Source organism: Rutidosis leptorrhynchoides, chromosome 9 (assembly GCF_046630445.1).
Source record: "Rutidosis leptorrhynchoides isolate AG116_Rl617_1_P2 chromosome 9, CSIRO_AGI_Rlap_v1, whole genome shotgun sequence".
Lineage (NCBI taxonomy): Eukaryota > Viridiplantae > Streptophyta > Magnoliopsida > Asterales > Asteraceae > Rutidosis > Rutidosis leptorrhynchoides.
The window spans coordinates 314722272-314749381 of NC_092341.1; positions in this window are offsets into that span (position 1 = coordinate 314722272).

Below are 27110 nucleotides of genomic sequence, written 5' to 3' on the forward strand. Positions count from 1 at the left end.
ATAATATAATAATTTAAAATCTCTTTTGATATTATAAACATTGGGTTAACAACATTTAACAAGATCGTTAACCTAAAGGTTTCAAAACAACACTTACATGTAACGACTAACGATGACTTAACGACTCAGTTAAAATGTATATACATGTAGTGTTTTAATATGTATTTATACACTTTTGAAAGACTTCAATACACTTATCAAAATACTTCTACTTAACAAAAATGCTTACAATTACATTCTCGTTCAGTTTCATCAACAATTCTACTCGTATGCACCCGTATTCGTACTCGTACAATACACAGCTTTTAGATGTATGTACTATTGGTATATACACTCCAATGATCAGCTCTTAGCAGCCCATGTGAGTCACCTAACACATGTGGGAACCATCATTTGGCAACTAGCATGAAATATCTCATAAGATTACAAAAATATGAGTAATCATTCATGACTTATTTACATGAAAACAAAATTACATATCCTTTATATCTAATCCATACACCAACGACCAAAAACACCTACAAACACTTTCATTCTTCAATTTTCTTCATCTAATTGAACTCTCTCAAGTTCTATCTTCAAGTTCTAAGTGTTCTTCATAAATTCCAAAAGTTCTAGTTTCATAAAATCAAGAATACTTTCAAGTTTGCTAGCTCACTTCCAATCTTGTAAGGTGATCATCCAACCTCAAGAAATCTTTGTTTCTTACAGTAGGTTATCATTCTAATACAAGGTAATAATCATATTCAAACTTTGGTTCAATTTCTATAACTATAACAATCTTATTTCAAGTGATGATCTTACTTGAACTTGTTTTCGTGTCATGATTTTGCTTCAAGAACTTTGAGCCATCCAAGGATCCATTGAAGCTAGATCCATTTTTCTCTTTTCCAGTAGGTTCATCCAAGGAACTTAAGGTAGTAATGATGTTCATAACATCATTCGATTCATACATATAAAGCTATCTTATTCGAAGGTTTAAACTTGTAATCACTAGAACATAGTTTAGTTAATTCTAAACTTGTTCGCAAACAAAAGTTAATCCTTCTAACTTGACTTTTAAAATCAACTAAACACATGTTCTATATCTATATGATATGCTAACTTAATGATTTAAAACCTGGAAACACGAAAAACACCGTAAAACCGGATTTACGCCGTCGTAGTAACACCGCTGGCTGTTTTGGGTTAGTTAATTAAAAACTATGATAAACTTTGATTTAAAAGTTGTTATTCTGAGAAAATAATTTTTATTATGAACATGAAACTATATCCAAAAATTATGGTTAAACTCAAAGTGAAAGTATGTTTTCTAAAATGGTCATCTAGACGTCGTTCTTTCGACTGAAATGACTACATTTACAAAAACGACTTGTAACTTATTTTTCCGACTAGAAACCTATACTTTTTTTGTTTAGATTCATAAAATAGAGTTCAATATGAAACCATAGCAATTTGATTCACTCAAAACGGATTTAAAATGAAGAAGTTATGGGTAAAACAAGATTGGATAATTTTTCTCATTTTAGCTACGTGAAAATTGGTAACAAATCTATTCCAACCATAACTTAATCAACTTGTATTATATATTATGTAATCTTGAGATACCATAGACACGTATACAATGTTTCGACCTATCATGTCGACACATCTATATATATTTCGGAACAACCATAGACACTCTATATGTGAATGTTGGAGTTAGCTATACAGGGTTGAGGTTGATTCCAAAATATATATAGTTTGAGTTGTGATCAATACTGAGATACGTATACACTGGGTCGTGGATTGATTCAAGATAATATTTATCGATTTATTTCTGTACATCTAACTGTGGACAACTAGTTGTAGGTTACTAACGAGGACAACTGACTTAATAAACTTAAAACATCAAAATATATTAAAAGTGTTGTAAATATATTTTGAACATACTTTGATATATATGTATATATTGTTATAGGTTCGTGAATCAACCAGTGGCCAAGTCTTACTTCCCGACGAAGTAAAAATCTGTGAAAGTGAGTTATAGTCCCACTTTTAAAATCTAATATTTTTGGGATGAGAATACATGCAGGTTTTATAAATGATTTACAAAATAGACACAAGTACGTGAAACTACATTCTATGGTTGAATTATCGAAATCGAATATGCCCCTTTTTATTAAGTCTGGTAATCTAAGAATTAGGGAACAGACACCCTAATTGACGCGAATCCTAAAGATAGATCTATTGGGCCTAACAAACCCCATCCAAAGTACCGGATGCTTTAGTACTTCGAAATTTATATCATATCCGAAGGGTGTCCCGGAATGATGGGGATATTCTTATATATGCATCTTGTTATTGTCGGTTACCAGGTGTTCACCATATGAATGATTTTTATCTCTATGTATGGGATGTGTATTGAAATATGAAATCTTGTGGTCTATTGTTACGATTTGATATATATAGGTTAAACCTATAACTCACCAACATTTTTGTTGACGTTTTAAGCATGTTTATTCTCAGGTGATTATTAAGAGCTTCCGCTGTTGCATACTAAAATAAGGACAAGATTTGGAGTCCATGTTTGTATGATATTGTGTAAAAACTGCATTCAAGAAACTAATTTCGATGTAACATATTTGTATTGTAAACCATTATGTAATGGTCGTGTGTAAACAGGATATTTTAGATTATCATTATTTGATAATCTACGTAAAGCTTTTTAAACCTTTATTTATGAAATAAAGGTTATGGTTTGTTTTAAAAATGAATGCAGTCTTTGAAAAACGTCTCATATAGAGGTCAAAACCTCGCAACGAAATCAATTAATATGGAACGTTTTTAATCAATAAGAACGGGACATTTCAACATGGGCTACTAAGAGCTGATCATTGGAGTGTATACGAGTGCATACGAGTAGAATTGTAGATGAAAATGAATGAGGATGTAATCGTAAGCATTTTTGTTAAGTAGAAGTACTTGGATAAGTGTCTTGAAGTCTTTCAAAAGTGTATGAATACATATTAAAACACTACATGTATATACATTTTAACTGAGTCGTTAAGTCATCGTTAGTCGTTACATGTAAATGTCGTTTTGAAACCTTTATGTTAACGATCTTGTTAAATGTTGTTAACACATTGTTTATTATATCTAATGAGATGTTAAATTATTACATTATCATGATATAATGATGTATTAATATATCTTAATATGATATATATATACAGTTAAATGTCGTTACAATGATAATCGTTACATATATGTCTCGTTTCGAAATCCTTAAGTTAGTAGTCTTGTTTTTACATATGTAGTTCATTGTTATTATACTTAATGATATGTTTACTTATCATTTAACATGTTTATATATAATGTATCAATATCTTAAAATGATTCATATGTAATTAGTAAGATGATGTTATAACGATAATCGTTATATATACCGTTTTCAAGTTTCTTAATTCAATAGTCTGGAACTTAACAAAGTTTAACAAAGTTCATTTAAGTATCGATTTTAAATTTAACAATCAATACCCTTTAAATCCAATTGATATATATATTAAATTTTAGAATCCAACGGTAAACCAAATTTCAGTTAGGTGACCTTTATCCCGTCATTTGATTTAGCTAGGTAGTCATTATATGACAATTGCAATCCTTTTGCAACTTCTAAGTTATGGGATCATGCAATCCTTTTGCATGACATATTATCCCATCAACACCTATTTGTTCATCATGCTTCGGTGACCCTAAGTTCATGATTTCCAAATCAAGTCGTCCTACTTGTTTAGACATGTAAACTTAACATACAAGTGGTTAGGTGACCTTTATCCCACAAGTGTGCGAAATTTACCTTAATCATATTAGTTTGCTCATAACGGTTAGGTGACCTTTATCCAATTGTGATTTCCCTAATATTTTTAAGCGTTGCACAAAAGGATGGTGTTTAACTTGTTTGCCTCGTTAATAAGGGATTTTAAGTTTTCATTAATTATAGTTTGAGAAAACTTTTATGCCATACACCAACATGCATTTAGTGTATGGTTCATTTGAAATCCATTTTCATGTCTATAAACCATTTTATATATATGATCCTAATCATGTTCTTAATAACCGTTTATTAATGTCCTTTTAGCCATTTTTAATTTAACCAATTAAATTGTCGTATTGCTTGTTGTTAACTTGTGTGATTAACTTGTAGCATACAACCATACAATCCACAATCATACAATAAACAACCATGCATGCAAAACAAATATGTTCACAATCAAGCCATTTTGGTAGACATTTGTTTAGCCGAAAACAAATGCCACTGGATAAGGGGTTATAACACAAAGTAGGAGATTTCAAATCTCCCACTTAACCTTGCATCCAAATGCTTCTTCATGTGTTCTTCAAGTCTTCATCATTCTTCATCATTTTACAAAATATATCCTAATACATTTTGTCTAAAAAATGAAATTACAACCTAATCTATTTTACATACCAAATATAAAATAAATTACATAACCAAATGAATTATTACATGCCAAATGAATAAATATTATTACAAACCAATTGAATAAATATCAATCAACCATGCATGCAACCAAACACAAGGTCAAGGCTTAGATTGTGAACATCATCAACATAAGTGATAGGCAATACAGAATCACAAGTGATTGGAAACACAGAATCACAAGTGATCTGCAACACAGAATCACAAGTGATTGGCAATACAGAATCACAAGTGATCGGCAACACAGAATCACAAGTGATTGGTAGTACAGAATCACAAGTGATTGGCAGTACAGAATCACAAGTGATTGGCAGTACAGAATGCAGAATCACAAGTGATTTTGGCCAAAATGACAAACCACCCAAAACCGAAAATTTTACATTCTACTTCATGCATGTTCATAGAATGCAAAATTATAGTGGGTTTAATAACCATCTCGAAGCATATTTCAACAACTTCGGCTCTAGATACCATTGTTGGGATTTAACAAGTTCATAATATACTTAAACCATTTTAAGAATTAAGAAAGCGGAAGCACGTTAATTACCAATTTTAGTCTTGTTAAACTTTAACCAATTAAAGTTAAATCCCAATTAGGATCAAGTTGTGAAACATACTTACAAACTAAGAGTGGGTTTAGAGATTATACCTCCTCAAGCTAGTTGAGGGTTGTTTTCAAAGTTGCAAGATGATGATGAAGATGATGATGAATGCAAGCCTCAAAGTGATGAAACCTCAAGAGATTATACCCCAAACTTTTCACCAACACCCTAGCTTTTAGTTAGGATTTATTTGACACTTGAAACCAAGTTTGCAAAGAGGAAATGGATCTCCTTATGACCTCCAAAGGCCACGGCTTGGACAGCTGCAAAAGAGGAGTTTTGTGCAATTTTTTTTTGAGGTGTAATTGCATGTGTGTGTTGTTCCAAGAGTCAAGATGCTAGTATATGAAAGTGGGAAAACATGGGTCAAGGAATCTAAGTCATAAGCATGTGAACTTGCAACTCCAAGGCCACTTACTCTTCCATGTTATAAAAATAAGTTTTATATAAATTAAATTTTATAAAACTTTTATAAAACTTCCATATACATATATATTTGTTATGTACATATATTTTATAAAACCAAAACTTTATAAAATGTAACATAACAAAATAAATTATTTAACCTATAAATAATTTAAACTCTTGTTATATAAATTATTCCATAATTTATATGTATACACATCAAGTAATATTTCAGAAAACCATTTTTCTTAAAGTTCAAGTGTCGCGTATTTAATCAATGATCCAATCGTTAAGATTAAATACGTATAAGGTGTCGGTAAGTTTGTTATTGGGCATGACCCGACTTGGATCATAACACATTAGCCACATTAATTTAATATGTCTCTCGGGCACACGAAATACCTTCATAATGAAATAAAGTAATTTTTGTTTTTAAATTCAAACAAAACTTAAATTTAAAAATGCATATTAATTTCATACAAAACCTACAAAACAAAAATTCAGAATGGGGGGAGAAAACTAGTTCTTTAGTGTCTGCTAGTGGAAAAGACCAATCGGATTCCATTCTCGAAACTACACGAGAATAGAACAACTAACTCTAGACAGTATTTTCTTTTTAGAACATCTGAATCTCCCTACACTTAGGTAGCTGTGGTGTCGAAATTGTGATTAACTTCATTGTCAATTTCTCTTGGACCATAATCAACTTGAATATCTGTGACTTTTGCTTTAAGCCATTGGTCGGATTCCTGTGTAATATTCACAAATTCAACTAGTTTTGCCTTTTTTTTAGGTGATAGATTGGATACTAACCGGTTACATAACTTAAAGTTCCCCTTAATTCTAGCATCACGAATCCGTTTAATAAGTTTCATCATTGAACTATTAATAACGGGGTCATTTAATTTTGTATCAACAACGGGGTTCTTTGTTATCAGGTCATCATTAGGTGTTGCTTCATCTTCCCCACTCTTAGGCATTTTATTATTGTTAAGCACTACAGTTGGAGTTGGTAAAACAATATGGTTCTTACCAATCATTTTTGTTGGTTCAACGGTTTTGGTTGGTGTAGATTTAGACTTTCGACTTACAAAGGTGAACGATTTTTCATCATTTCTAAGTGTCATTCTACCATCTCTTACTTTAAATAACGCCCCGGTGGATGCTAAGAATGGTCGACCTAAATTAGAGGAATGTTTGAGTCCTCTTCTATGTCAATGACAATGAATTCGATTAGAAAGGTTAAATTACCCACTTGAACGGGTAGGTTGTCAGCAATTCTAACTGGGTGCCTAATGGTTTAATCAAAGAGTCGGACACTAATCTCTGTTGGACTTAACTCACCTACTCCTAATCTCTTATATAATGAAAGAGGCATAACACTCACACTCGCACTTAAATCTGCTAGTGCATCATACATGACACAATCACTACGTAGACAAGGAACAATAAATTTACCCGAATCACCCAACCTGGGTGGAACTTTTGGTGGAACTGTCTTCACCGGGTTTATTTTTGCGATTTTTGTTTCTTGCACTTTCTTATTCTTCATCTTCTTTTTAGAGGTATCACAAACTTTATTACCTATCACTTGCTCATACTCAACTCCTTTTCTTGGAAACGGGATGGTTGGTCTGTATGGTGCCACCACTTGAAATGTCCCGTTCATATTGATTATAAACGTTCCATATTACTTGATTTCGTTGCGAGGTTTTGACCTCTATATGAGACGTTTTTCCAAGACTGCAATCGTTTTTAAAACAAACCATAACCTTAATTTTATCAACAAGGTTAAAAGGACACCACCTAGATTATCCAAAAATGATAATCCAAAAATATCACACTTACACACTACCAATACATATTGGTTTACAATATTAATATGTTACAACAAAGTAAATCTCGAATGCAGTTTTAAACAATATTATATAAACATGCTGACACCAAATCTTGTCCATATTTTAGCATGCACCAGCGGAAGCTCTTAATAATCACCTGAGTATAAACATGCTTTAAACGTCAATAAAAATGTTGGTGAGTTATAGGTTTAACCTATATATTTATCAAATCGTAACAATAGACCACAAGATTACATATTTCAATATACATCCCATACATAGAGATAAAAATCATTCATATGGTGAACACCTAGTAACCGACCTTAACAAGATGCATATAGAATATCCCCTATCATTCTGGGACTCCCTTCGGACATGATGAATTCGAAGTACTAAAGCATCCGGTACTTTGGATGGGGCTCGTTGGACCCAATAGATCTATCTTTAGGATTCGCGTTAATTATGGTGTCTGTTCCCTAATTCTTAGATTACCAGACTAAAAAGGGGCATATTCAGTTTAATAATCCAGCCATAGAATGTAGTTTCATTTACTTGTGTCTATTTTGTAAAACATTTATAAAACTGCATGTATTCTCATCCCAAATTATTAGATTTTAAAAGTGGGACTATAACTCACTTTAACAGATTTTTACTTCGTCGGGAAGTAAGACTTGGCCACTGGTTGATTCACGAACCTATAACAAATATGTACATATATATCAAAGTATGTTCAAAATATATTTTACAACATTTTTAATACGTTTTGATGTTTTAAGTTTATTAAGTCAGCTGTCCTCGTTATTAACCTACAACTAGTTGTCCACAGTTAGATGTACAGAAAATAAAGCAATATATATTATCTCGAATCAATCCACGACCTCGTGTATACAAGACTCAAGCTAGATCACAACTCAAAGTATATATAATATTTTGGAATCAACCTCAACCCTGTATATCTAACTCCAACATTACTGCATATAGAGTGTCTATGGTTGTTCCGAAATATATATATATATATATATATAGATGGGTCGATATGATATGTCAAAACATTGTATTCGTGTCTATGGTATCCCAATATTACATAATATATTAAAATACATGTATAATACAATATGAGTTAGCTAGGATATGATTAATATAGATTTGTTACCAATTTTCACGTAGCTACAACAAGAAAAATTATCCAATCTGGTTTTACCCATAACTTCTTCGTTTTAAATCCGTTTTGAGTGATTCAAGTTGCTATGGTTTCATATTGAACTTAAGTTTATGAATCTAAATAGAAAAAGTATAATTTTATAATCCGAAATACAGGTTACAAGTCATTTTTGTAAAGGTAGTCATTTCAGTCGAAAGAACGACGTCTAGATGACCATTTTGGAAAACATACTTCCACTTTGAGTTTAACCATGATTTTTGGATATAGTTTCATGTTCATAAGAAAAATCATTTTCCCAGAAGAACAACTTTTAAATCAAAGATTATCATAGTTTTTAATTAACTAACCCAAAACAGCCCGCGGTGTTACTACGACGGCGTATATCCAGTTTTACGGTATTTTTCGTGTTTTTCAGGTTTTAAATCATTAAGTTAGTATATCATATATATATATATATAGAACATGTGTTTAGTTTATTTTAAGAGTCAAGTTAGAAGGATTAACTTTTGTTTGTGAACACGTTTAGAATTAACTAAACTACGTTCTAGTGATTACATGTTCAAATCTTCGAATAAGATAGTTATACATATATGAATCGAATGATGTTATGAACATCATTACTACCTCAAGTTTAGTATTTAAACCTACTGGAAATAATGAAAAAATAACTTGAGCTTCAAAGGATCTTTGATGGCTTGGAAGTTCTTGAAATAGAATCATGACACAAAAACAAGTTCAAGTAAGATTATTACTCGAATTAAGATAGTTATAGTTATAGAAATTGAATAAAAGCTTGAATATGAATATTACCTTGATTTAGAAAGATAACTTACTGTAAATAACAAAGGTTTCTTGATCTTAGATGATTTCTTGGAATGGATTAGGAAACTTGGAAGTAAACTTGTAAACTTGGAAGTGTTCTTGATGTGTTCTTGAGTAATTGTTTTTATGATGATTATAGGTAATAACCAAAGCTTGTATTTGATGATTTTTGCTGGAAAAATAGTAACGTAGACGTTCATGGAAGAGTATGTGTGTTTTGAGAGAGAATTGGGAAGATATTTGGAAGTGAAATGGAGTAGGTGGTTAGTGGTGAAGGTGAGTGGAGTTAAAAGGAGTTCTTGTTTTTGTTTCCTTGCTCATAAGTCATGCTAGATGTTAAATGATGGTTCCCACATGGTTAGTTGACTCACATGGGCTACTAAGAGCTGATCATTGGAGTGTATACGAGTGCATACGAGTAGAATTGTAGATGAAAATGAATGAGGATGTAATCGTAAGCATTTTTGTTAAGTAGAAGTACTTGGATAAGTGTCTTGAAGTCTTTCAAAAGTGTATGAATACATATTAAAACACTACATGTATATACATTTTAACTGAGTCGTTAAGTCATCGTTAGTCGTTACATGTAAATGTCGTTTTGAAACCTTTATGTTAACGATCTTGTTAAATGTTGTTAACACATTGTTTATTATATCTAATGAGATGTTAAATTATTACATTATCATGATATAATGATGTATTAATATATCTTAATATGATATATATATACAGTTAAATGTCGTTACAATGATAATCGTTACATATATGTCTCGTTTCGAAATCCTTAAGTTAGTAGTCTTGTTTTTACATATGTAGTTCATTGTTATTATACTTAATGATATGTTTACTTATCATTTAACATGTTTATATATAATGTATCAATATCTTAAAATGATTCATATGTAATTAGTAAGACGTTGTTATAACGATAATCGTTATATATACCGTTTTCAAGTTTCTTAATTCAATAGTCTCATTTTTATGTATATAACTCATTGTTAAAATACTTAATGAGGTACATACTTATCATAATTTCATGATAACAATATATACATATACATATATATACATATATATATATATATATATATATATATATATATATATATATATATATATATATATATATATATATATATATGTATGTCATCATATAGTTTTTACAAGTTTTAACGTTCATGAATCGCCGGTCAACTTGGGTGGTCAATTGTCTATATAAAACCTATTTCAATTAATCAAGTCTTAACAAGTTTGATTGCTTAACATGTTGGAAACACTTAATCATGTAAATATCAATTTCATTTAATATATATAAACATGGAAAAGTTCGGGTCACTACAGTACCTACCCGTTAAATAAATTTCGTCCCAAAATTTTAAACAGTTGGAGGTGTTGACGTATCTTCTGGAAATAGGTGCGGGTATTTCTTCTTCATCTGATCTTCTCATTCCCAGGTGAACTCAGGTCCTCTACGAGCATTCCATCGAACCTTAACAATTGGTATCTTGTTTTTTTAAGTCTTTTAACCTTACAATCCATTATTTCAACGGGTTTTTCGATGAATTGAAGTTTTTCGTTGATTTGGATTTCGTCTAACGGAATAGTGAGATCTTCTTTAGCAAAACATTTTTTCAAATTCGAGACGTGGAAAGTGTTATGTACAGCCGCGAGTTGTTGAGGTAACTCAAGTCGGTAAGCTACTGGTCCGACACGATCAATAATCTTGAATGGTCCAATATACCTTGGATTTAATTTCCCTCGTTTACCAAATCGAACAACACCTTTCAAAGGTGCAACTTTAAGCATGACAATCTCTCCAATTTTGAATTCTATATCTTTTCTTTTAATGTCAGCGTAGCTCTTTTGTCGACTTTCGGCGGTTTTCAACCGTTGTTGAATTTGGATGATCTTCTCGGTAGTTTCTTGTATTATTTCCGGACCCGTAATCTGTCTATCCCCCACTTCACTCTAACAAATCAGAGACCTGCACTTTCTACCATAGAGTGCTTCAAACGGCGCCATCTTAATGCTTGAATGGTAGCTATTGTTGTAGGAAAATTCTGCTAACGGAAGGTGTCGATCCCAACTGTTTCCGAAATCAATAACACATGCTCGTAGCATGTCTTCAAGCATTTGTATCGTCCTTTCACTCTGCCCTTCAGTTTGTGGATGATAGGCAGTACTCATGTCTAGATGAGTTCCTAATGCTTGCTGTAAAGTCTTCCAGAATCTTGAAATAAATCTGCCATCCCTATCAGAGATAATAAAGATTGGTATTCCATGTCTGGAGACAACTTCCTTCAAATACAGTCATGCTAACTTCTCCATCTTGTCATCTTCTCTTATTGGTAGGAAGTGTGCTGATTTGGTGAGACGATCAACTATTACCCAAATCGTGTCAAAACCACTTGCAGTCCTTGACAATTTAGTGATGAAATCCATGGTAATGTTTTCCCATTTCCATTCAAGGATTTCGGGTTGTTGAAGTAGACCTGATGGTTTCTGATGCTCAGCTTTGACCTTAGAACACGTTAAACATTCTTCTACATATTTAGCAAAATCGGCTTTCATACCCGGCCACCAAAAATGTTTTTTGAGATCCTTGTACTTCTTTTCCGTTCCAGGATGTATTGAGTATCTGGTTTAATGAGTTTCTCTAAGTACCATTTCTCTCATATCTCCAAATTTTGGTACCCAAATTCTTTCATCCCTACACCGAGTTCCGTCTTCCCGAATATTAAGATGCTTCTCCGATCCTTTGGGTATTTCATCCTTTAAATTTCCTTATTTTAAAACTCCTTGTTGCGCCTCCTTTATTTGAGTAGTAAGGTTATTGTGAATCATTATATTCATAGCTTTTACTCGAATGGGTTCTCTGTCCTTTCTGCTCAAGGCATCGGCTACCACATTTGCCTTCCCCGGGTGGTAACGAATCTCAAAGTCATAATCATTCAACAATTCAATCCACCTGCGCTGCCTCATGTTCAGTTGTTTCTGATTAAATATGTGTTGAAGACTTTTGTGGTCGGTATATATAATACTTTTGACCCCATATAAGTAGTGCCTCCAAGTCTTTAATGCAAAAACAATCGCGCCTAATTCCAAATCATGCGTCGTATAATTCAGCTCGTGAATCTTCAATTGTCTAGACGCATAAGCAATTATCTTCATTCGTTGCATAATACACAACCGAGACCTTGCTTTGAGGCGTCACAATATATCACAAAATCATCATTCCCTTAAGGTAATGACAATAAAGGTGCCGTAGTTAACTTTTTCTTTAACAATTGAAACGCTTTCTCTTGTTCATCCTTCCATTCAAATTTTCTCCCTTTATGCGTTAATGCAGTCAAGGGTTTTGCTATTTTGGAAAAATCTTGGATGAATCTTCTGTAGTAACCAGCCAATCCTAAAAATTGACGCATATGCTTCGGAGTTTTCGGGGTTTCCCACTTTTCAACGGTTTCAATCTTTGCTGGATCCACCTGAATACCTTCTTTGTTCACTATGTGACCGAGGAATTGAACTTCTTCCAACCAAAATGCACACTTTGAAAATTTAGCGTACAGTTTTTCTTTCCTCAATAACTCTAGCACTTTTCTCAAATGTTCTTCGTGTTCTTGATCATTCTTTGAGTAAATAATTATGTCATCGATGAAAATAATGACAAACTTGTCAAGGTATGGTCCCCACACTCGATTTATGAGGTCCATGAACACAGCTGGTGCGTTAGTCAACCCAAACGGCATAACCATAAACTCGTAATCACCGTAACGCGTCCTAAAAGCAGTCTTTGGAATATCATCCTCCTTCACCCGCATTTGATGATACCTAGAACGTAAATCAATCTTCGAATAAACCGATGAGCCTTGTAGTTGATCAAATAAGTCATCGATTCTTGGTAGTGGGTAGCGGTTCTTGATGGTAAGTTTGTTCAACTCTCGGTAGTCGATACACAACCTAAATGTACCATCCTTCTTCTTGACAAACAAAACAGGAGCTCCCTATGGTGATGTGCTTGGTCGAATAAAACAACGCTCTAAAAGTTCTTGTAACTGACTTTGTAATTCTTTCATTTCACTGGGTGCGAGTCTGTATAGAGCACGAGCTATTGGTTCAGCTCCTGGTACAAGGTCTATTTGAAATTCAACGGATCGATGTGGAGGTAGTAGTCCCGGTAATTCTTTCGAAAATACATCGGGAAATCCTTTTGCGACGGAAACATCATTTATGTTCTTTTCTTTGGTTTGTACTTTCTCGACATGTGCTAAAATAGCATAGCAACCTTTTCTTATTAGCTTTTGTGCCTTCAAATTACTAATAAGATTTAACTTTGTGTTGCTCTTTTCTCCGTACACCATTAAGGGTTTTCCTTTTTTCCGTACAATGCGAATTGCATTTTTGTAACATATGATCTCTGCTCTCACCTTTTTCAACCAGTCCATGCCAATTATCACATCAAAACTTCCTAACTCTACTGGTATCAAATCAATCTTAAATGTTTCACTAACCAGCTTAATTTCTCAATTCCGACATATATTATCTGCTGTAATTAATTTACCGTTTGCTAATTCGAGTAAAAATTTATTATCCAAAGGCGTCAGTGGACAACTTAATTTAGCACAAAAATCTCTACTCATATAGCTTCTATCCGCACTCGAATCAAATAAAACATAAGCAGATGTATTGCCAATAAGAAACGTACCCGTAACAAGCTCCGGGTCTTCCTGCGCTTCTGCCGCATTAATATTGAAAACCCTTCCGCGGCCTTGCCCATTAATATTCCCTTGGTTTGCGCAATTTCTAATATTGTGGCCCGGTTTTCCACATTTATAATGTAGTGACCCGAACTTTTACATGTTTATATATATTAATTGAGATTGATATTTACATGACTAAATGTTTCCAAAGTGTTAAGCAATCAAACTTGTTAAGACTTGATTAAATGAAATAAGTTTCATATAGACAATTGATCACCCAAGTTGACCGGCGATTCACGAACGTTACAAAATTGTAAAAACTACATGTTGTGGTATATATAGACATATATATATATATATATATATGGTTGACATAAGATTATGATGAGTAAGTATCTCACTAAATATATTATCAATGTGTGATATACATAAGACTAAGTTAAGAAACTCGAAATGATATATATAACGATTATCGTTATGATAACGTCTACTAAATACATATGTATCATATTAAGATATTTATACACTATATTTAACATGATAAAATGATATTTAAATATATCATTAAGTGTGTTAACAATGAACTACATATGTAAAAACAAGACTACTAACTCAAGAATTACGAAACGAGACTTATATGTAACGATTATCGTTGTAACGATATTTTAATGTATATATCATATTAAGAGATATTCATACATCATAATATCATGATAATATAATAATTTAACATCTCATTTGATATAATAAACATTGGGTTAACAACATTAATTGAGATCGTTAACTTAAAGGTTTCAAAATAACACTTACATGTAACGACTAACGAAGACTTAACGACTCCATTAGAATGTATATACATGTTGTGTTTTGATATGTAATCTTACACTTTTGAAAGACTTCAAGACACATATCAAAGTACTTCTACTTAACAAAAATGCTTACAATTACATCCTCGTTCAGTTTCATCAACAATTCTACTCGTATGCACCCGTATTCGTACTCGTACAATACACAGCTTTTAGATGTATGTACTATTGGTATATACACTCCAATGATCAGATCTTAGCATCCCATGGGAGTCACCTAACACATGTGGGAACCATCATTTGGCAACTAGCATGAAATATCTCATAAAATTATAAAAATATTAGTAATCATTCATGACTTATTTACATGAAAACAAAATTACATATCCTTTATATCTAATCCATATACCAACGACCAAAAACACCTACAAACACTTTAATTCTTCAATTTTTTCATCTAATTGATCTCTCTTAAGTTCCATCTTCAATTTCTAAGTGTTCTTCATAAATTGCATAAGTATTGTTTCATAAAAATCAAGAATACTACCAAGTTTGCAAGTTTACTTCCAAGCTTTCTAATCCATTCCAAGCAATCATATAAGATCAAGGAACCTTTGTTATTTACAGTAGGTTATCTTTCTAATTCAAGGTAATATTCATATTCAAACTTTGATTCAATTTCTACAACTATAACAATCTTATTTCGAGTGAAAATCTTACTTGAACTGTTTTCGTGTCATGATTCTGCTTCAAGAACTTTCAAGCCATCCAAGGATCCTTTAAAGCTAGATCCATTTTTCTAATTTCCATTAGTTTTATCCAGAATACTTTAGATAGTAATGATGTTCATAACATCATTCGATTCATACATATAAAGCTATCTTATTCGAAGGTTTAAACTTGTAATCACTAGAACATAGTTTAGTTAATTCTAAACTTGTTCGCAAACAAAAGTTAATCCTTCTAACTTGACTTTTAAAATTAACTAAGCACATGTTCTATATCTATATAATATGCTAACTTAATGATTTAAAACCTGGAAACACGATGAACACCATAAAATCGGATATACGCCGTCATAGTGAAATCGGGGGCTGTTTTGGGTTGGATAATTAAAAACTATGATAAACTTTGATTTAAAAGTTTTTGTTCTGAGAAAATTATTTTTCATATGAACATGAAACTATATCCAAAAATCTTGGTTAAACTCAAAGTGAAAGTATGTTTTTCAAAATGGTCATCAAGATGTCGTTCTTTCGACGGAAATGACTACCTCTTTAGTAATTGACATGTAACTTAAATTTCCCACTATAAACCCATACTTTTTCTGTTTGGATTCTTAAATTAGAGTTCAATATGAAACCATAGCAATTTGATTCACTCAAAACGGATTTAAAATGAAGAAGTTATGGGTAAAACAAGATTGGATATTTTTGATTTTTTTAGCTACGGAAAATGTTTAACAAATCTATACAAATCATATTCTAGCTAACTTATATTGTATTATACATGTATTCTAATATATTATGTAATCTTGGGATATCATAGACACGTATGCAAATGTTTTGACATATCATATCTGAAGGTATTTCATATGCCCGAGAGACATATTAAATTAATGTGGCTAACATGTTATGATCCAAGTCGGGTCATACCCAATAACAAGCTTACCGACACCTTATTCGTATTTGATCTTAGCGATTGGTTCGTTGATTAAATACGCGACACTTGAATTTTAGAAAATGGTTCTAAAATTAATAACACTTGATATGTATATATATAAATTATGGAATAATTTATATAGCAAGGATTTAATTATTTATAGGTTAAATAATTAATTAAGTTATGTTACATTTTATAAATTGGTTTTATAAAATATACATAACAAATAATATGCAAGATTATAAAATGTGTTTTATAAAATCAAGTTTTATAAAAACTGATTTTACAAAATCAGTTTTATAAAAACTAATTTTATATAATGGAAATGGGAGTGGTATTGGAGTCCATGTTGGCATGCTCTTACACACATTTTATATTAGTTACCTCCCATGCTTTTGCATATGACCAAGACATTGTGTTCTACAACAATGAGATAAAAACATATCAAGTTAAAATGACAAAAATACTGCTCAGTTTTTCTTGCTACTGCAGCTAAAAAAAATGTGGGCATAAGAGGGCAAAAGGAGGTTCTTTTGTTGATCTTGCAAGCCAATATTAAGTGTCAAACAAATCCTAACCATAGTACAAGGTGTTGGGATCATGCTTGGGGTATAACAACTTGAGGTTTCATGCTTTTGGAACTTGCATTCAGCATCATTTCTTGAGAGCTGCTGTCCAGAAATTTTGGGTACAAAAAAAGGGGTTTCAAGCTAGATTAACAAGGGTGTTAAGGTTATAAAGTCTAGTAAACTTAAGGGTGGTGTTGGAGGATCAAAGGCTTGAAGTTCTACACATTTGTTCATCATCTTATAAGCATTTGGACAGCCTTTAAACTTGTTTTAAGGAGGTATATATAACTCTCCCTTTCTTGTTTATTTGTAAGCTTGATTTCATAACTTGATCCTATTGGGATTTAACTTTAAATTGGTTTAAAGATTAACAAGTTTAATTTGTAATTACACGCTTCCGTTTTGATTATAATCTTAAATGGTTTTAAGAGTTACAAACTTGTTAAATCCCAACAATGGTATCTAGAGCCGAAGTTGTTGAAATATGCTTCGAATTGTTGTTTTAAACCCACTATATTTGCAATCTATGAACATGCATGAATGTAGATTGCAAAAATAAATGGGTTTGGGTGGGTTTATGATGAATGCCGAATTCAAAAGGGTCTAAAAGTGGGTTTGGGCTCTTCCATTTGGTTCATATTTGGTTGCATGTTAATGTTCACAATCTTAGCCTTGACCTTGTGTTGCATGCATGTATGTTTGGTTAATTTGTAATGTTATTTTGCTTGTAATATTATTCATTCATATGGCATGTAATAATTCATTCATTTGGCTATGTAATTTGTTTTACATTTGGTACGTAAAATAGAATAGGTTGTATTTTCATTTTCTAGATAAAAATGTATTAGGATACATATTTTGTAAAAATGAAGATACAAGATGATGAAGACTTGAAGAACACAAGGAGCATATGGAAGCAAGGTTAAGTGGGAGATTTGAAATCTCCTACTTTGTATTATTACCCCTTAACCCGGTGACATTTGTTTTCGGCTAAACAAATGTCCACCAAAATGGCTAGATTGTGAACATACTTGTTTTGCATGTGTGGTTGTTTGTTTGTTTAATGTATTGTATGTTTGGTTGATACAATTAATCACAAGATAACAACAAGCAAAACGACAATTTAAATGGTTAAATTAGATGTATTAATGACATGCAAAACGACAATTTAATTGGTTAAATTAAAAGCAACTAAAGACGTTAATAAAAGGTTATTAAGAACAAGAAAAGGATCACATATATATAAAATGGTTTATATCAAGTAATTGGCAAATTACAAGACATGAAAATGGTTTTTCATAAGTACCATACACTAAATGCATGTTGGTGTATGGCATAAAAGTTTTCTCAAACTAGAATTAATGAAAACTTAAAATCCCTTTTACAAACAAGGTAAACAAGTTTAACGCCATCCTTTTGTGCGACACTTAAACATATTAGGGAACTCATGATGGGATAAAGGTCACCTAACCGTCATGAACAAACTAATGTGGTTAAGGTGAATTTGACATGCTTGTGGGATAAAGGTCACCTAACCACTTGTACGTTAAGTTTACACGTTTACACAAGTAGGACGACTTGATTTGGGAATCATGAACTTAGGGTCACCGAAGCATGAGGAACAAATAGGCGTTGATGGGATAAATATGCCATGCAAAAGGATTGCATGATCCCATACTCTAGAAGTTGCAAATGGATTGCAATTGTCATTTATTGACTACCTAGCTAAATCAAATTGCGGGATAAAGGTCACCTAACCGAAATTTGGTTTACCGTTGGATTCTAGAATTTAATAATTCAATTGAATTTAAAGGGTATTGAATGTTAAATTAAAATCGATACTTAAACGAACTTTGTTAATTTTGTAGATGGCCGCCAATAACAACAACAACATTCAAAACGCACCACTTAACATGAACAACCTATCATTAAGGTCTCTCTTAGAGAAAGACAAACTTAACCATACAAACTTTATGGATTGGTTCCGCAATCTTCGGATTGTCCTCAAACAAGAGGATAAAGCGTATGTACTTGAGGACCCCATTCCCGATCAACCGGATGAGAATGATGTGGAAGCAATGGCCTCTTACGATAAGTATTGCCACGACTCCCTTCAAGTCTCATGCCTAATGCTTGGGACTATGATTCCCGAACTCCAAAAGGATTTCGAGCATCATAGTGCATACGACATGATAACACAATTGAAGGAGATGTTCCTTCAACAAGCGCGTGTCGAGTGTTTCGAGACCGTTCAGGCGCTACATGCTTGTCGTATGGACGATACCCAATCGGTTTCATCTTATGTGCTTAAGATGAAGAGCCTTATTGATCGTGCTAACCGCCTTAACCTAAACATATCAAATGAGTTAGCCACCGATCTTATCCTTAACTCCCTATCAAAAAGGTTTGATCAATTTGTAATTAATTACCATATGAATGGGATGGATAAGAGCATAGGTGAGCTTCACGGTATGCTTAGAACGGCGGAAACTAGCATGGGTAAAAGGGCTTTACCCGTGTTGGCAATCGATCAAGGTGGATCCAAAGGTAACACCTCTAAGCCAAAGGTGGCTAAGAGAAAAGGACCCGCCTATCAAGGCAAAGGGAAGGGGAAGATGGTTACCCCAACCATCAACAAGGCTAAGAAGCAAAAGGTAGCCGAGAAGACAAACCCCAAGGAAGACTCATGTTTCGGTTGTGGTGAGATGGGTCATTGGAAACGAAACTGTCCGGTCTATCTTAAGGAGTTGAAGGACAAGAGGGATGCAGGTCAAACCTCAGGTAATATATATATGGTATATATAGAGCTTAGTATTACTTCTTCTAATACATGGGTATTAGACACTGGATGTGGAACTCATATTTGCAATTCTTTGCAGGGGTTCAAAAGAAGTGATCATAAGGCGGGAACATCAAGTCTCTATATGGGCAATGGTGCAAAGGTGCATGTTAAAGCTCAAGGAGATTTTATTTTGAAGCTTCCAAGCGGATTGGAACTTAATTTAGAAAATGTTTTGTATGCACCTGATTTAACACGAAACATTATTTCTGTTTCCCGTTTAAGACATTGTGGTTTTAATCTTAATTTTATTAATGATGATATCCATGTCTTTTTGAATGATATGTTCTATTTTAAGGCCTCGCCTTTGAATGGTATTTATGAATTGGTTCATGATAGCACATCATTCGATAGCTCAATATACCAAGCAAGCACCAAGAAGCTCAAAATGGATTTGAGTGATTCCTACTTATGGCATTGTCGCCTTGGTTACATAAACAAGAATCGAATGCATACACTTCAAAAGAATGGCCTTTTGAAATCAAATGAACTGGACTCGTTTGATGTGTGCGAATCTTGTTTACAAGGCAAAATGACTAAAGCACCTTTCAAAGGGACCTATGAAAGGGCTAAAGACATATTAGGATTAATACATTCGGATGTATGTGGACCTTTTAAGCCCATGACTAGGAATGGTGAAAGATACTTCGTTACTTTCATTGATGACTTCAGTCGTTTCAGATATGTCTACTTATTAAGACACAAGGACGAAACGTTTGAAGCATTCAAAGAATATCAAAACGAAGCACAAAATCAACTCAATAGGACAATTAAGGTACTTCGTACCGATAGAGGAGGTGAATACCTAAGCGATGCCTTCCAAGATCATCTTAGGAGTTGTGGGATTATCTCACAACTTACTCCACCCGGAACACCCCAACTTAATGGAGTTTCCGAAAGGAGGAACCGAACCCTAATGGATATGGTTCGATCTATGATGGCAAGAACCTCGTTACCTCTATCATTTTGGGGTTATTGTCTAAGCTCCGCGGTTCGTATTTTAAATATGGCCCCAACCAAGAAAGTGGAACGAACTCCTCATGAGATGTGGTTTGGAAAACCTCCTTCTCTTTCATACTTGAAAGTATGGGGATGTGAAGCTTATCCTAAGCAATATGTAGCTAATAAGCTACATGCTCGATCCACAAAGTGTATCTTCATAGGATATCCCAAAGATGACATGGGGTATTACTTCTATGATCCATCCAAGCAAACGGTATTTATTGCTCGGAAAGCGGAATTCCTTGAAACCAAGTTCCTTATGGAAGGTGATGGTGAAAGGAAGATAGATCTTGTAGAGGTACAAGATCAAACCGATGATACACAATTGGTTGGCACTAGTACTCAACATGAGGATGTTGAAAATGATCAAGTGGATGATCAAGGTACACAAGACGTTCGAAGATCTAGTAGGATTAGTAATCCTCCCGAGAGATATGGGTTTCTCGTGGATGGTTGCTATACGGTTGATTTGGATGAACCGACAAACTACGAAGATGCTTTATCAAGGATTGATAAAGATAAATGGCAGGAAGCCATGAACGCCGAGATGCAATCCATGTATGAAAATCAAGTTTGGGAACTTGTTTTGCAACCTCCTAGCTCCAAGCTAGTTGATTGCAAATGGCTTTTCAAGAAGAAAACCGACATACATGGAAACTTGGATACATACAAAGCTAGACTTGTAGCAAAAGGTTTCACTCAAACTCAAGGGGTTGATTATGATGAAACTTTCTCGCCTGTGGCAATGCTAAAGTCTATTAGGATATTATTTGCCATTGCTGCTCACTATGACTATGAAATATGGCAAATGGATGTCAAAACCGCTTTCCTGAATGGATATCTTGAGGAAGATGTCTATATAGTACAGCCCGAAGGTTTTGTTGATCCGAGAAATCCTAAGAAGGTATGCAAGTTAAAGAAGTCAATCTACGGATTGAAACAAGCATCTAGAATGTAGAATCATCGTTTTAATGAAGAGACAAAGAAATTTGGCTACATTAAAAATGGTGATGAAGCTTGTGTATACAAGAAGGCTAGTGGGAGCTCCATAATGTTTCTTGTGCTATATGTGGATGATATATTATTATTTGGAAATGATATTACCACAATGCAAGAAGTCAAAACTTGGCTAAAGAGTTGCTTCTCCATTAAGGATCTTGGAGAAGCACAATACATATTAGGGATAGGGATCTATAGGAATAGATCCAAGAGATTGATAGGTTTAAGTCAAAGTACATACATTGATAAAATCTTGAAAAGGTTCAAGATGGAAAACTCTAAGAAAGGTTTGGTACCTATTCAAAGAGGAACCGTTCTCAGTTCATCTCAGTGTCCTACCACGAAAGATGAACAAGAGAGAATGAAGAAAGTCCCATACGCATCTGCTATTGGGTCTATCATGTATGCAATGATATGTACTAGACCGGATGTGTCATGCGCTCTAAGCTTGACAAGTAGATACCAGAACAACCCAGGAAACAGTCATTGGATTGCTGTTAAAAGTATATTGAAATACCTTAGGAGAACTAAGGATATGTTTCTAATATATGGGTCTGGTGAGGAGGAACTCGCTGTAAAAGGTTACGTGGACGCGAGTTTCCAAACTGATCGAGATGACTCTCGATCACAATCCGGTTATGTCTTCATGTTAAATGGTGGTGCAGTCTCTTGGAAGAGCTCAAAACAGGAAGTTGTTGCGTTATCCACTACAGAGTCGGAGTACATTGCCGCCTCATTGGCAGCTCAGGAAGCTGCATGGATGAAGAAATTCATCGATGACTTAGGAGTGGTCCCTTCCATTCAGGACCCTCTTGAGATCTTTTGTGACAACGAGGGTGCGATTGCTCAAATCAAGGAACCTCGTGCTCATCAAAAGACTCGTCACATTGAGCGGAGATTCAACTACATCAGGGATGAGGTTGAAAAGGGAAAGATATGTATTCACAAAGTTCACACAGATCAAAATGTTGCGGATCCACTCACGAAGCTTTTACATGGGCCAAAACATGAGGGACATGTTTGTGCATTAGGGCTTCGATATTCTAGTGATTGGAATTGATCTATTTTATGTATTGTAACGGAATGAATTAGTTCAAACTCATTAATATAATTATGGTATTAATTTAATTATGAGTCATGTTCCAATTTTGCATATTTTATCCATGAATAAACTATTATTCTAAATTCCGTAGTTGATCACAGTTGTAGGAACAAGTGTGAGGTCTAGACTATTATGAACTTGGATTGGTTAACATTCAAATGGTGAATGTGGGGCAAGGTTGCAACCAAGGTTCATAGATATTTGTGGGACACAAATATTGGAAGACCCGCTCTCAAGATTAACTATATGGAGCCTTTGTGGTTGATCACATGTAATCTTGAGTAAAGGAGAATATCATTATATCCTCTGACCTGAGACACATATTGGGTTCAGATATTCACCAAATATTGTGCCTTGATTCTTTCCTTCGCTATTCTGAAATATGGTAGCACATAAGGGAGGCCTCAGGTATGGTACAAGGTGTAGTGTCTAGGACGTATGCAGTCAAGATGGAATTTGTCCCTCTTATTTGTTGAGAGTCGGATGTCTAAGGCCTGATAAAGTTAAATCTATAAGAGAGTGATCATTCTATGTCTCTTGGATTTAACATGACATCTAGGACAAAAGGATATATATTGAAAGATTCACCTATTCATATTCGAGATGGGACTCGAAAGGGATGATGTTATTGAATGGCACAAAGTCATAACATATTAGGGGTGATGGACGGTGTGTTAGGCTGTATCCATCACTTGAATTAATTTCTTATGTTTCTCGTGCAAGTGGGAGATTGAAGGTATTTCATATGCCTGAGAGACATATTAAATTAATGTGGCTAACATGTTATGATCCAAGTCGGGTCATACCCAATAACAAGCTTACCGACACCTTATTCGTATTTGATCTTAGCGATTGGTTCGTTGATTAAATACGCGACACTTGAATTTTAGAAAATGGTTCTAAAATTAATAACACTTGATATGTATATATATAAATTATGGAATAATTTATATAGCAAGGATTTAATTATTTATAGGTTAAATAATTAATTAAGTTATGTTACATTTTATAAATTGGTTTTATAAAATATACATAACAAATAATATGCAAGATTATAAAATGTGTTTTATAAAATCAAGTTTTATAAAACACATATGTTTGTTGTATGAACAAAAAAGTATTGCAGCAAAAAATTATGTTATACAAATCAGAACCTAATCGGAAGGACGTGACATCCTTGGCATCAATCCCAAGCAGAAATTGAAAATAGGCTCCAAGGTAACTTAATTCCTTGTCATGTCCGAATTTGTTATTGAAATGCAGGTACGGATCTGAACAACGAAACTATTTGAAGCAATTAGGATTTGTGTTGATCTATTGATTAGGTATAAATGAGAAGAAGATGAATGGGAAAAGGAGAGAGGTTAATATGAAAGAGAATGAAAATGGAAAAGAAATATGTAAAATGACGAAACTACCCTCACATGCTTCCCACATGACTAAACTTAACGTCTGAATTTGACAGAAAGTAGACGGGAGGACGAGGGATGTAGAATTGTGATATATTAGGGACGAGGGATGTACAAAAAAAAAGAAAAGGGACGAGGAGTCAAAGTTGATGTAAAGTTCAGGGACGGGGAATGAAATTTTGTCTTGGTTTTATAAAATATACATAACAAATAATATGCAAGATTATAAAATGTGTTTTATAAAATCAAGTTTTATAAAAACTGATTTTACAAAATCAGTTTTATAAAAACTAATTTTATATAATGGAAATGGGAGTGGCATTGGAGTCCATGTTGGCATGCTCTTACACACATTTTATATTAGTTACCTCCCATGCTTTTGCATATGACCAAGACATTGTGTTCTACAACAATGAGATAAAAACATATCAAGTTAAAATGACAAAAATACTGCTAAGTTTTTCTTGCTACTGCAGCTAAAAAAAACGTGGGCATAAGAGGGCAAAAGGAGGTTCTTTTGTTGATCTTGAAAGCCAATATTAAGTGTCAAACAAATCCTAACCATAGTACAAGGTGTTGGGATCATGCTTGGGGTATAACAACTTGAGGTTTCATGCTTTTGGAACTTGCATTCAGCATCATTTCTTGAGAGCTGCTGTCCAGAAATTCTGGGTACAAAAAAGGGGTTTGATGTGAAGCGAGGTGTATATAAAATAGTTATTAATTTTAGCAGAAAACACTATTAAATACGATACAATTTTACACAAGATATTTATTTATTTATAGAATGGATATACTTAAACCTTGCTACAACACTTATAGGCAGTGTACCTAATCGTACAGTAGTGTAGTTTTTAGTAAATCCGGTTCGTTCCACAGGGAAATCTTTGAACAAAGCTCAACGCTATATTAGTTTACTTTTATAAAAATACAAATATATATATAAGTAATATTATTGTTATAAAGGGGGGTTTTTACCGTTTAATGACCGGTTTGTCGATTTTAAAACTTTAGTCGTAGTTAAAACCTAATGTAAAATATAAAATAAATACAAGACTTAAATTAAAGCGTAAAGTAAATAACGATAATGAAATTGCGAATAATAAAATTGCGATAATTAAAAAGTACGATAATTAAAAGTGCGATTAAATAATAATAAATAAAAGTGCGATAATTAGAAGTGCAATTAAATATAAAATAAAGGAAATTAAATATGAAATAAAAGAATTATGCTTATTTAAACTTCCGTAATCATGATGTTTGACGTGTTGATTTTAGTTTTATGCCCATGGGTTAATTGTCCTTTGTCCTGGATTATTCAATATGTCCGTCTGGTTTTTTGTCCATAACAGTCCATCAGTCATAAATATAAATTGCAAGTGTCCTTGTCAAATTATTATTATACCCGAAGTTAAATATTCCAACTAATTGGGGATTCGAATTGTAACAAGGTTTTAATACTTTGTTTAATGAATACACCAGGTTATCGACTGCGTGTAAACCAAGGTTTTACTACTTTGTTAACAATTACACCAATTACCCTTGAATGTAATTTCACCCCTGTTTTAATTATTCTAGTGGCTATTAATCCATTCCCGTGTCCGGTTAAATGAACGATTATTCGTACATATAAATACCCCGCCCATCGTGTCCGATTGAGTGTATATGGTAATTTATAGGGACGCCCAATTGTAAATCTTTATATTAACATTAACAAACTTTCATTTATTTAAACAAATATAAAGCCCATTAATAGCCTATAGTCTAATTTCCACAAGTGTCGTTCTTTTGTCCAAACCCCAATTATGGTACAAAGCCCAATTACCCAATTTTAGTAATTAGCCCAACATCATGATTACTTCGTTTTAAATAAGCATAATAATAACTTAGCTACGAGACATTAATATAAAAAGGTTGAACATAACTTACAATGATTAAAAATAGCGTAGCGTTACACGGACAGAATTTCGACTTACACCCTTACAACATTCGCTAACATACCCTTATTATTAGAATTAAAATTAAAATTAAAATTAAAATATAAATTATATATATATATATCGTATATATTGAGAGAGATTAAAATTATGTGTTTAAAACTCGGCAGAAAACTGGCTTTATATAGGACCTGACCAACATTTTCACTCCATGCGACTCGCATGGATTTGTGCCTCTGGCCATGCGAGTCGCATGGCCACCCTGGATCCAGCCAAATTGCTTTGTTTTCTTCTTGCCGACGTAATATAATAATAATAATATATATAATATATAATTATATATAATTATATATATATTATATTATATTCTTGTGCATAGTAGACTAGATATTTTTGGTCCGTTGCGTCGGGCGTTTCTTCTTGGCTCAGGTCCCGGTTCCGGATTTTCGGACGTCTTCGCGTATTATTTTATATCGTGTACTTTGCGTCTTGTAACTTGTACTCTTGTCATTTTGAGACGTTCCTCATCAATATTTTGAACCTTTTTAGTTGTATCTTGTACTTTTTAGCTCTTTGGACCTTTTTGTCTTCAATTTGTCGAATCTGTCTTTTGTCTTCACTTTTTAATATTTAAACGAATATTGCTTGTAAATCGAACAATACCAACTAAAATCTTGTCTTTCTTGGGGAATAATGCTATGAAATATATGTTCGTTTTTAGCATTATCAGGGTTTCAAGCTAGATTAACAAGGGTGTTAAGGTTATAAAGTCT